Source organism: Peromyscus eremicus, chromosome 8a, assembly GCF_949786415.1.
Source record: "Peromyscus eremicus chromosome 8a, PerEre_H2_v1, whole genome shotgun sequence".
Classification (NCBI taxonomy): Eukaryota; Metazoa; Chordata; class Mammalia; order Rodentia; family Cricetidae; genus Peromyscus; species Peromyscus eremicus.
In genome coordinates, this window is record NC_081423.1 from 87,316,516 (window position 1) to 87,324,701 (window position 8,186).

Genomic DNA, 8,186 nt, shown 5'->3' on the forward strand with positions numbered 1-8,186 from the left:
AGCAGAGTCTGACTGGGTTTGATAACTCACGAGTCAGGCAAGAGTTGGGAGAGGGACAGCAGGTACCTCAGGGCGCGAAGGAGAGTGAGGGACAGAGTGAGGGCAGGGCATCTGGGGCAGCTGGTGGGGACCAGCACCAGGATGATGGGGGGCTGGCAGGGATCAGCTCACTTGGGACCCTGCAGGTGATAATGAGAAGTCACATGGACCTACTGATAGGTTCTAACCCAGGGAATAAATGGTGCATGGTGCATGTGTGCGAGTGTGTGCATGTGTGCGTGCAAGCCAGAGTCTGACATCAGTTGTCATTTCTCCTCAGTCACTCTATTTTATTTTGTCCAGACAGGGTCTCTTACTGAGCCTAGAGCTCACTGATTTTACAAGAATAGCTAACCAGAAAGTCTCAGGGATCCTCCCATCTCTGCTTGCCCAGGTTTTTAAACAGGTGATGGGGATGGCGAGGGGAGGGTTGGTCCTGAATTCAAGTCCTAATGCTTCCTCCAGCAACGTTTCACTGACTGAGTCATCTCCCAACCCTGTACATTTGTGTTTTTAAAAGGCTCCTGAAGTTGTAGTATAGAGGATAGGGTGGGGTAAAACACCGAGTTGTGACCACCGCTGGGATATGAGATGAGGTAGTAACAAGGCTTAGGTAGCAAATGTGTGAGGAGGAAGAAGAGGAGGTAGAAAAGAAGGACAGTGGGAGTGAGGGAGGGTCAGAACTTCCATGGACCAGCCTGTAGAGTGCCGGGTGCCACTCTGAGCATCTGCCTATATTAACTCATTGCATCTTCACAACAAAATGCTGCAAGGCAGACCTCAGAGTTTCTGATCCAGAAAAAGAGCCTAACTACAGCCTCAAGAGTGTTTACTGAAAAAGGAGGCATTCTGACCATCAGGAGACATATAGCTAAGACATGACTGAGGTTTTTCTGTTATCTCCTCCCTTAGTTAGGGTTTCTATTGGTCTGACAAGACACCGTGGCCATAAAACAAGTTGGGGAGGAAAGGGTTTATTCAGTTCACACTTCCACATTGCTGTTCCTCACCAAAGGAAGTCAGGACAGGAACTCAAGCAAGGCAAGATCCTGGAAGCAGGAGCTCTTGCAGAGGCCATGGAGGAGTGCTGCTTACTGGCTTGCTTCACATGGCTTGCTCAGCCTGTTTTCTTATAGAGCCCAGCACCACCAGCCCAGGGATGGCACCACTCACCATGGGCTGGGCCCTCCCCCATTGATCAATACTTGAGAAAATGCCTTACAGCTGGATCTCTGCTTGTGTTGACACACAAACCAGCCAGTACAACTGACCCCTTATCAACTTGACACACAAACACATCACTATTAAGCTACAACCTTTCCTTTTTTATTCATCCCCAAGATCTTACATTAGAAACATAAATAACTTTAAAAGTCCCACAGTCTCTACAAATTCAAATACATTAAATTTCAGTCCCTTTAAAATAACCAATCTCTTTAGAATCCAAAGTCTTTCCAAATTCAAAGTCTCTAAATTGTGGGCTCCAATAAAATACTTTTACTTCAGCTGGGCGGTGGTGGCACATGCCTTTAATCCCAGCTCTAGGGAGGCAGAGGCAGGTGGATCTCTATAAGTTCGAGGCCAGCCTGGGCTACAGAGTGAGTTCCAGGAAAGGCACAAAGCTACACAGAGAAACCCTGTCTCGAAAAAACAAACAAATAAAAAAACCCTTTTACTTCAGAGGGAAAAAAAATCAGGGCACAGTCACAAACAATTCAAAGCAAACCAAAATCCCAAACGTCCAATGTCTGGCTTCTACTCATGATCTAGACTTGGGCTTGGGTCCCTTCTCCAGCTCCGCCCTCTGCAGCACACACAGCTGTCTTCTGGGCTCCCGCTGGCTCCACTCCACTGCTGCTGCTCCTGGTGGTCATGCCACAGCACCGGCATCTCCAAAACGCTGGGGTCTTCTGCAGCGACCGGGCTGCGCTTTCACCAACAGCCTCTCCTAGACTCTCTTCACGGTGCCCAGCCTCAGCTTCTTTGCACGACCCCTTCGGTACTGGGCCTTCAACTGAGGCTGCAGCTTCACTGATGGCCTCTCCTGGCCTCTTCAGTGCCAAGCCTCAGCTGCTGTCCATGACCCCTTCATGCCTTCAAAACCAGTACCACGTGGGTGACTCTTACACATTACCAAGTCCAGCTGCCAGCACAAGGTACAACCTTGACCACCTCTGGAATACAGCTTCTCTGTGCTCTCAGGAAACACTTCCCAGAAGTCATACTAGTCTGTCTGTCTCTCTCTCTCCTCTCCTCTCCTCTCCTCTCCCTCTCCTCTCCCTCTCCTCTCCCTCTCCTCTCCCTCTCCTCTCCCTCTCCTCTCCCTCTCCTCTCCCTCTCCTCTCCCTCTCCTCTCCCTCTCCTCTCCCTCTCCTCTCCCTCTCCTCTCCCTCTCCTCTCCCTCTCCTCTCCCTCTCCTCTCCCTCTCCTCTCCCTCTCCTCTCCCTCTCCTCTCCCTCTCCTCTCCCTCTCCTCTCCCTCTCCTCTCCCTCTCCTCTCCCTCTCCTCTCCCTCTCCTCTCCCTCTCCTCTCCCTCTCCTCTCCCTCTCCTCTCCCTCTCCTCTCCCTCTCCTCTCCTCTCCTCTCTCTCTCTCTCTCTCTCTCTCTCTCTCTCTCTCTCTCTCTCTCTCCCTCTCTCTCTCTCTCTCTCAGTTTTAGGCTGGCTTCGAACTCAGAGATCCACTCCCTCCCAAGAGCTGGGATTAAAGGCATGCGCCACCATAACCAGGCTGCTGGTCTCTATTTCTTAGCTCTAGCCAACCAGCATCAAGTATCCCAGTAAAGCAAAATTTCGCTTTGGTAGTTCGGGTATCTTGTTCATCACAGCTCATTCTTCAGTCCCAGCTAACCAGAACCACAGAATCTTAGTAACAAATGGCCCCCACAGAGTCTTCATCTTCCCTTTGAAACTTCACAAGCCAGGCCTCCATCCTCTGCACTGCTCTCAACATTCTTATCTTCCAAGCTCCCACAGAACACCCCACAGAGCTCTTAACACTCAATGGCTCTTACAGCTGGGTCTCATGGAGGCATTTCCTCAACTGAGGCGCTTTCCTCTCTGCTTGTATCAAGCTGACACACAAAACCAGCCGTTACACCTCCCATCTTACCCTTTGCCTGCCTGGAATCAGGAAGGGCAGCTTTGTGAGAAAAGAATGCGAAGTTTGAAGTGTCTACAGTACTGCAAATGGAGAGGTCAAGCCGGCAGCTAGAGAGATGCAAGGCTCTGAGCTGACTGGACAGGAAAAGATTTGGCCAGTGCTGGCATACTGGTAACAACTGAAGCTGAAGCAGAATGGGTACTGAACAGAGAAGATGGACGTGGGACAAAATCATCAACAAATAAAATGTAAGGAAGAGGAGGTTGGAGAGGAGCTCCGGAAAGGACCCCAGAGGCAGGAGGAACACCCAGTGGGTGCTGTTCCACAGCTGCTGGAGAGATGTTTCCAGGAGGAGGCTGTTAATACCCCTAGCAAGGGCAGTTACTGCATCAACAAGGCTGAAGTTCCTTTTAACTAGTTGTAAACAGGTGGTAAAGACGTGTCTTGACTTCAAGAAATTAGGCTTTGGTTGGTGTGGTCTAATTTATGACCACAATATTATAGCTCACAAAGTTATCAAATGGCACTGTTCGTGCTGAGACTGCCAGACTTCAACAGATCATCGAAGCCCCTACAGTCGGCTCCAGCTCCTCGTTCACCGAAGCTCTTTCATAGATTGCCGCATACATTCTTAATGACCACAGTGTGCTCTCAACTCCTCAGAAAGGGCAAGGGGACAGTCGCCAACCCAACCCTCAGGTGTGTGCACTCCATGGCTTTCCTAATCTCCTCTGCTTATTCAGTTTGTGTAGATATCGACAGTCAGCTTGTCCCTGACTCAAGGTGACCCAGCGTCTGGTCTAGGAGTTATTAAATCTTGCAAGGTTTATCATCTACCATTGAGCAGCATGGAGAGCTTCCTGGTCCCGGGGGGACTGTTTTCTCTCAAGATAGACAGAGGGTCTTTGGAGAGTTAGGGTCTAAAGCTACAATATGTAGTTCTATAGTTTGTAAAACACCTAAATAGGATCATGCTTCTCCCCTCTTAAAACTACCCAATAATTCTCCCTGTGATAAGAATTGAGTTCCACATCAACCTGTGTCCTGTAAGACCAACTTGATCCAGTTCTATGGAGCCCTTCCCCCACCTCACACACCACACTTTGTTCTCTTGAATGCTTCGGGACAGTTTGGACTTGCTATCATTTGGCCCAGGATGGCTGGGTGAGCACTTTCCCATCATGCACTTCCACAGGGATATGGCTTTACCCTCATTACCTGTTTTTTCTTCCTATATTTCTCAGCAACTGTGTTAGTTTCCTATGACTATAACAAATACCTGAGGCAAGTCAGCATAAAGATTATGTGTGTGTGTGTGTGTGTGTGTGTGTGTGTGTGTGTGTGTGTATGTGTCTGATCATTTCAGACATTTATGGACTATATTTAAAAATACCACTTGTAACTTTTCATATAAATTTGTACCTGCATAGAATGACGTCTGTTCCCCCTTTTTCAGAAAACGGTGGGGTTAAAAACAGAAAGATGGACCCCTGCTGCTCCTGTTGGGAAGAGAAGCCTGGCTGAATATTAATCAGGCAGAGAACACCAGGATTCATAACCAGACTATGTTAACGGCCGCAAAAGGGCACAGCCCATAGTCCAGTGGGATGAAACATTGTAGGTGCAAAGTTAGTACAGAAAGCCAGTGAATCTAGCATGGCTTTCGGGTGATATAATTAAGGAAGGTTCTTAGTCAGGAGGCCTGAAATAACCTGGCCTGAAGAGGTAGGAACCAACACCACTGTTAAGACTTGCTAGATACCTCTGACTTCATAATCTTCTACACAACAAAGGACTGTGCCCACAAGAGACTCTTCCCCCACCCACCAGAAGCTCTCCATTACATTTCACTGTAAAATAAATACTTGAAGCACTGAAGTGCCACCTGGACTTTCTTATTTAAATGTATCAAAACCTTAAGAGATGAAACAATCTGCTTTCTTGGTGTCTGTCCTATTAGAGACAGAGCAAGGAGACAGTCAATTATCTCGGGTTAGAGAAATATTCTCCACATCAACTGGAGTTTTAGACTGTGCTGCAAGTTTGAGGAACTGACCAGAATGAACAAGAAATAGAAATAACTGTACGGGAAATAAATCCACAAGAGCTAATACTTGATTCTCAGAGTTCCATTTCGTGAGCCTACTCGACCAGATGGCCATTTGAAGCCAAGGCTGTTGTCCCCCCCCCCCAGCAGATCTAGGCAGTTGACAGAGTGCTGCGTGGGGGTGGATAATAAAACGTGGGCAAGGCGTGATTCTAAAATAGCAACCTGTATTGTCTTCTGTTCTCACCTTTGAACCGCTTCCCAGGTCTGAAATTCACACATGGTCACGCATACTTCTGTTGTAAGCCTTGGGTGACAAAGCACTGGCCCCGAGTTTGTGTTTTAGAAATCAGTGTACGAAGCCATGTTAGGCAGAGGGAAAGGGCCAGGGATGAGGAGATGTGTGAGAGGAAGAGAGGAAGTGAGGGGTTCTGCCAGGCCTCAGAATTCTACACATCTGTGAAATTTCAATGAGGAATATTCTAAGAACTCTACGACATATGAATTCCTCTTGAGGTAAATTTCCAGGGAATTCAGAGTGAGGTACCCTAAGAAGAACAGGACTTGATGGCAGAATACATTTCTTCCCATTCTCTAAAAAGATCACACATGTGTATATATAAATGCATATTACATTCATGTGTACATGCTGTCTCCTTTTCTGTGTCTATAATTGTACTCCCCCCCAAAAAAAAAACCCTGATCTGAAAGGAGTGCCTTAAGCTATCTTACCATTTTCTCGCTCTGCTCTCTCTGTGAAATATCACTAAAGCGATACTGTCTTGGTTTTGGCAAATAAGCAAAATGTAAATTTAACCTCTTTAGAATGATGCTTCATTTGAAACAAAATTTTAAGTAGCTGTGTTACTGCCTGGCAATCAGGTTTATAAATTCCTCCTTTCCCGAGATTGGGTGCTTGGAAGAAGGATTTGAGAAAACTTTAATTCAACCCTTTCCACAATGAATTAATTTGTAATGACAAGGATTACAGGATTTGTTTCCATTTTAGCTTGTGGGGGGGAAAAAAAACTTATAGAGATTTTTAAAAATCTCACTTTATAAACTTGTGTTGAGTATAAGTTTAGTGACTAGGCCCATTTTATACTTCAGAGGCTGAGGGCTTGGGTGGGGGGACTGACTCTTCCAATTTAATTTGGGAAATGCAGGTCGAGGGCGGGAGAGAGCTAGCTAACAAATACTGACCATTAAGCCCAGAGGAGAGACTGTAACTGGAAAAGTGAGAAGGAACACCCCAAGTATGACAAGCCATTGGGTTCTAGCATTAATAATACCATCTTTTCACACTCAAAAGCCGTTTCCTGGACTTGTAGACCAATGGCATATACAGAGAAGGTATTCAGCTGTGTGAGGGGCAGCCAATGTGCAAAACATGACCAGACCCTTCAATCTCTTCCTTTGAGGCAGAAACAAACTGGAGCTGGCTGGGGTCAGCCAGAGGAAGAGAAAGGCTGGCCACCAAGCTCCAGGCCTGATTCCCCTCTAGAATCTTTTAAATTTAAAAGGAAAAGTCGATCCTCAGTTCTGGGAAGGCTGGGGCGTCGCCCGTTACCTTGGGGATCAGCACTGTTTGCCCCCTTGTCAGAGGCTAAAGGGGCCGCGGGGTGGAGCGGGTAGGCAGGCCCACAGCAGAGGAGCCGCCCATCAATCGTGCGTGGGGCCGGTCCTGGGCTCCTCTTCCTCCCCCACGCCACACGTCTTCCCTCCCTCTTGCGGCCCCTCTTCCTTCTCCTCCCGGAGGCAGCTGTCCGCCGTTGCCGCCGGCCTTTCTCGGGGCGGAGACGGTGGGGGCGGCTACCTGGCGTCTTCCCGTTCCCTTGGCAACCGGGCCTCCTTCCTCGAGCGGAGCCTGGGCCGCTAGCCGCGAGCGTGGATCGTGGGGGTGGGGCAGGACTACTGCCCCCGGGGGTCCTGAGTCCACACGTGGGCGGCCCCGCTGGTTGCCGTGGGAACGAGAAGGGATGCAGTTGGGAAAGGAAAGCAGTGATGGCGGCTGTCTTGGAAGAGGCACGCTGATTTTGTCTGTGTTCACGCCCAGAGGCGGTGCTGTTTCTTATAAGGAGATTAGAGAATGGGAGAGGAAAAAAATTCAGTTGAATAAAATATTAAAGGCAGTACATGGAAAGAAGAAAAGATACTGCACTTCCTGAGATGGTTTGATGTACAGGGATCTTCAAGTAAAATGTACCAATCCTACGGTTAAGGGAGGTACCGATCCACTTCAGAAGGGAGACCTGAAGCCGGCCTCTTAGCAGTGGTCATTACCGGCTTCTCCAGGAAGGAGGTGCTTGGAGGGTTAGGCCAGTGCTCACCAGGTCCTTGGCTCACTTCATTGTCCCTGGGCTGGGTTTATTTCTCTGTGAGATTCTGATAGACAGCCTTGGCTCTTCTGGGTTTTTTTGTTTGTTTTGTTTTGTTTTTGGTATATTTAGTACTCAGTAACTTGCTGGCTGATGTCACTTAAAGGCGTTTTTAGACTGGGTGGAGAAGAGCAAAAAAGATAGACAATAGAAATTCTTGGAACTTTCACCGGTATCCCAGAGTCTCCATATGTCTGGGGGGGTCCAGGTGTCTCCTATGAAGCCCCCACATTCAGGTGGCTATTCCTTGGCAGTATGGCACTCCAGGTTTCTATTCTTATTACCACCTCCATGGTCTCTGAGCTGGATTAACGTATGTACCTTGCAACCACACTCGGAGCCCGTCAGCCACTCCCTCGCCCAACCTCTTCCCCGCACATAAGCAGCATAGGTCCAAATGTCTTCAGTCACCAACAACATGCTCACAGAGACTCCTCACAGTCTGAGAAGTGAGCCCCAGACTCTCGACTATGACTGTCCCTATTGTTCCCCAGGACTTGCTTTCTTGGTTTTGTTGTTGTTTGTTTGTTTGTTTGTTTGCCTTGAGTCATCCCTCGCCAGATGGGGCTCTATTACCCGCCGAATCCCACTCATCTTCACCAGTTTCTGAGATATCTTGAG

General features: G+C 48.2%; 1 protein-coding gene across 5 annotated transcripts in view; it reads right to left on the minus strand.

The window, feature by feature from the left end:
* Marchf10 (membrane associated ring-CH-type finger 10) overlaps nt 1-7,090 on the minus strand; it is a 40,515-nt gene extending 33,425 nt beyond the window's left edge. The window contains exons 1-2 of one of the 5 annotated variants that reach the window (XM_059271949.1): nt 7,004-7,090; nt 4,563-4,639 (exon numbers count right to left, since the gene is read on the minus strand). The gene's annotated coding sequence lies outside the window, so the exon portion shown is untranslated. The other 4 variants (XM_059271948.1, XR_009380744.1, XM_059271951.1 and 1 more) reach the window with 4 other exon arrangements.
* Nucleotides 7,091-8,186: the final 1,096 nt, after the last annotated feature.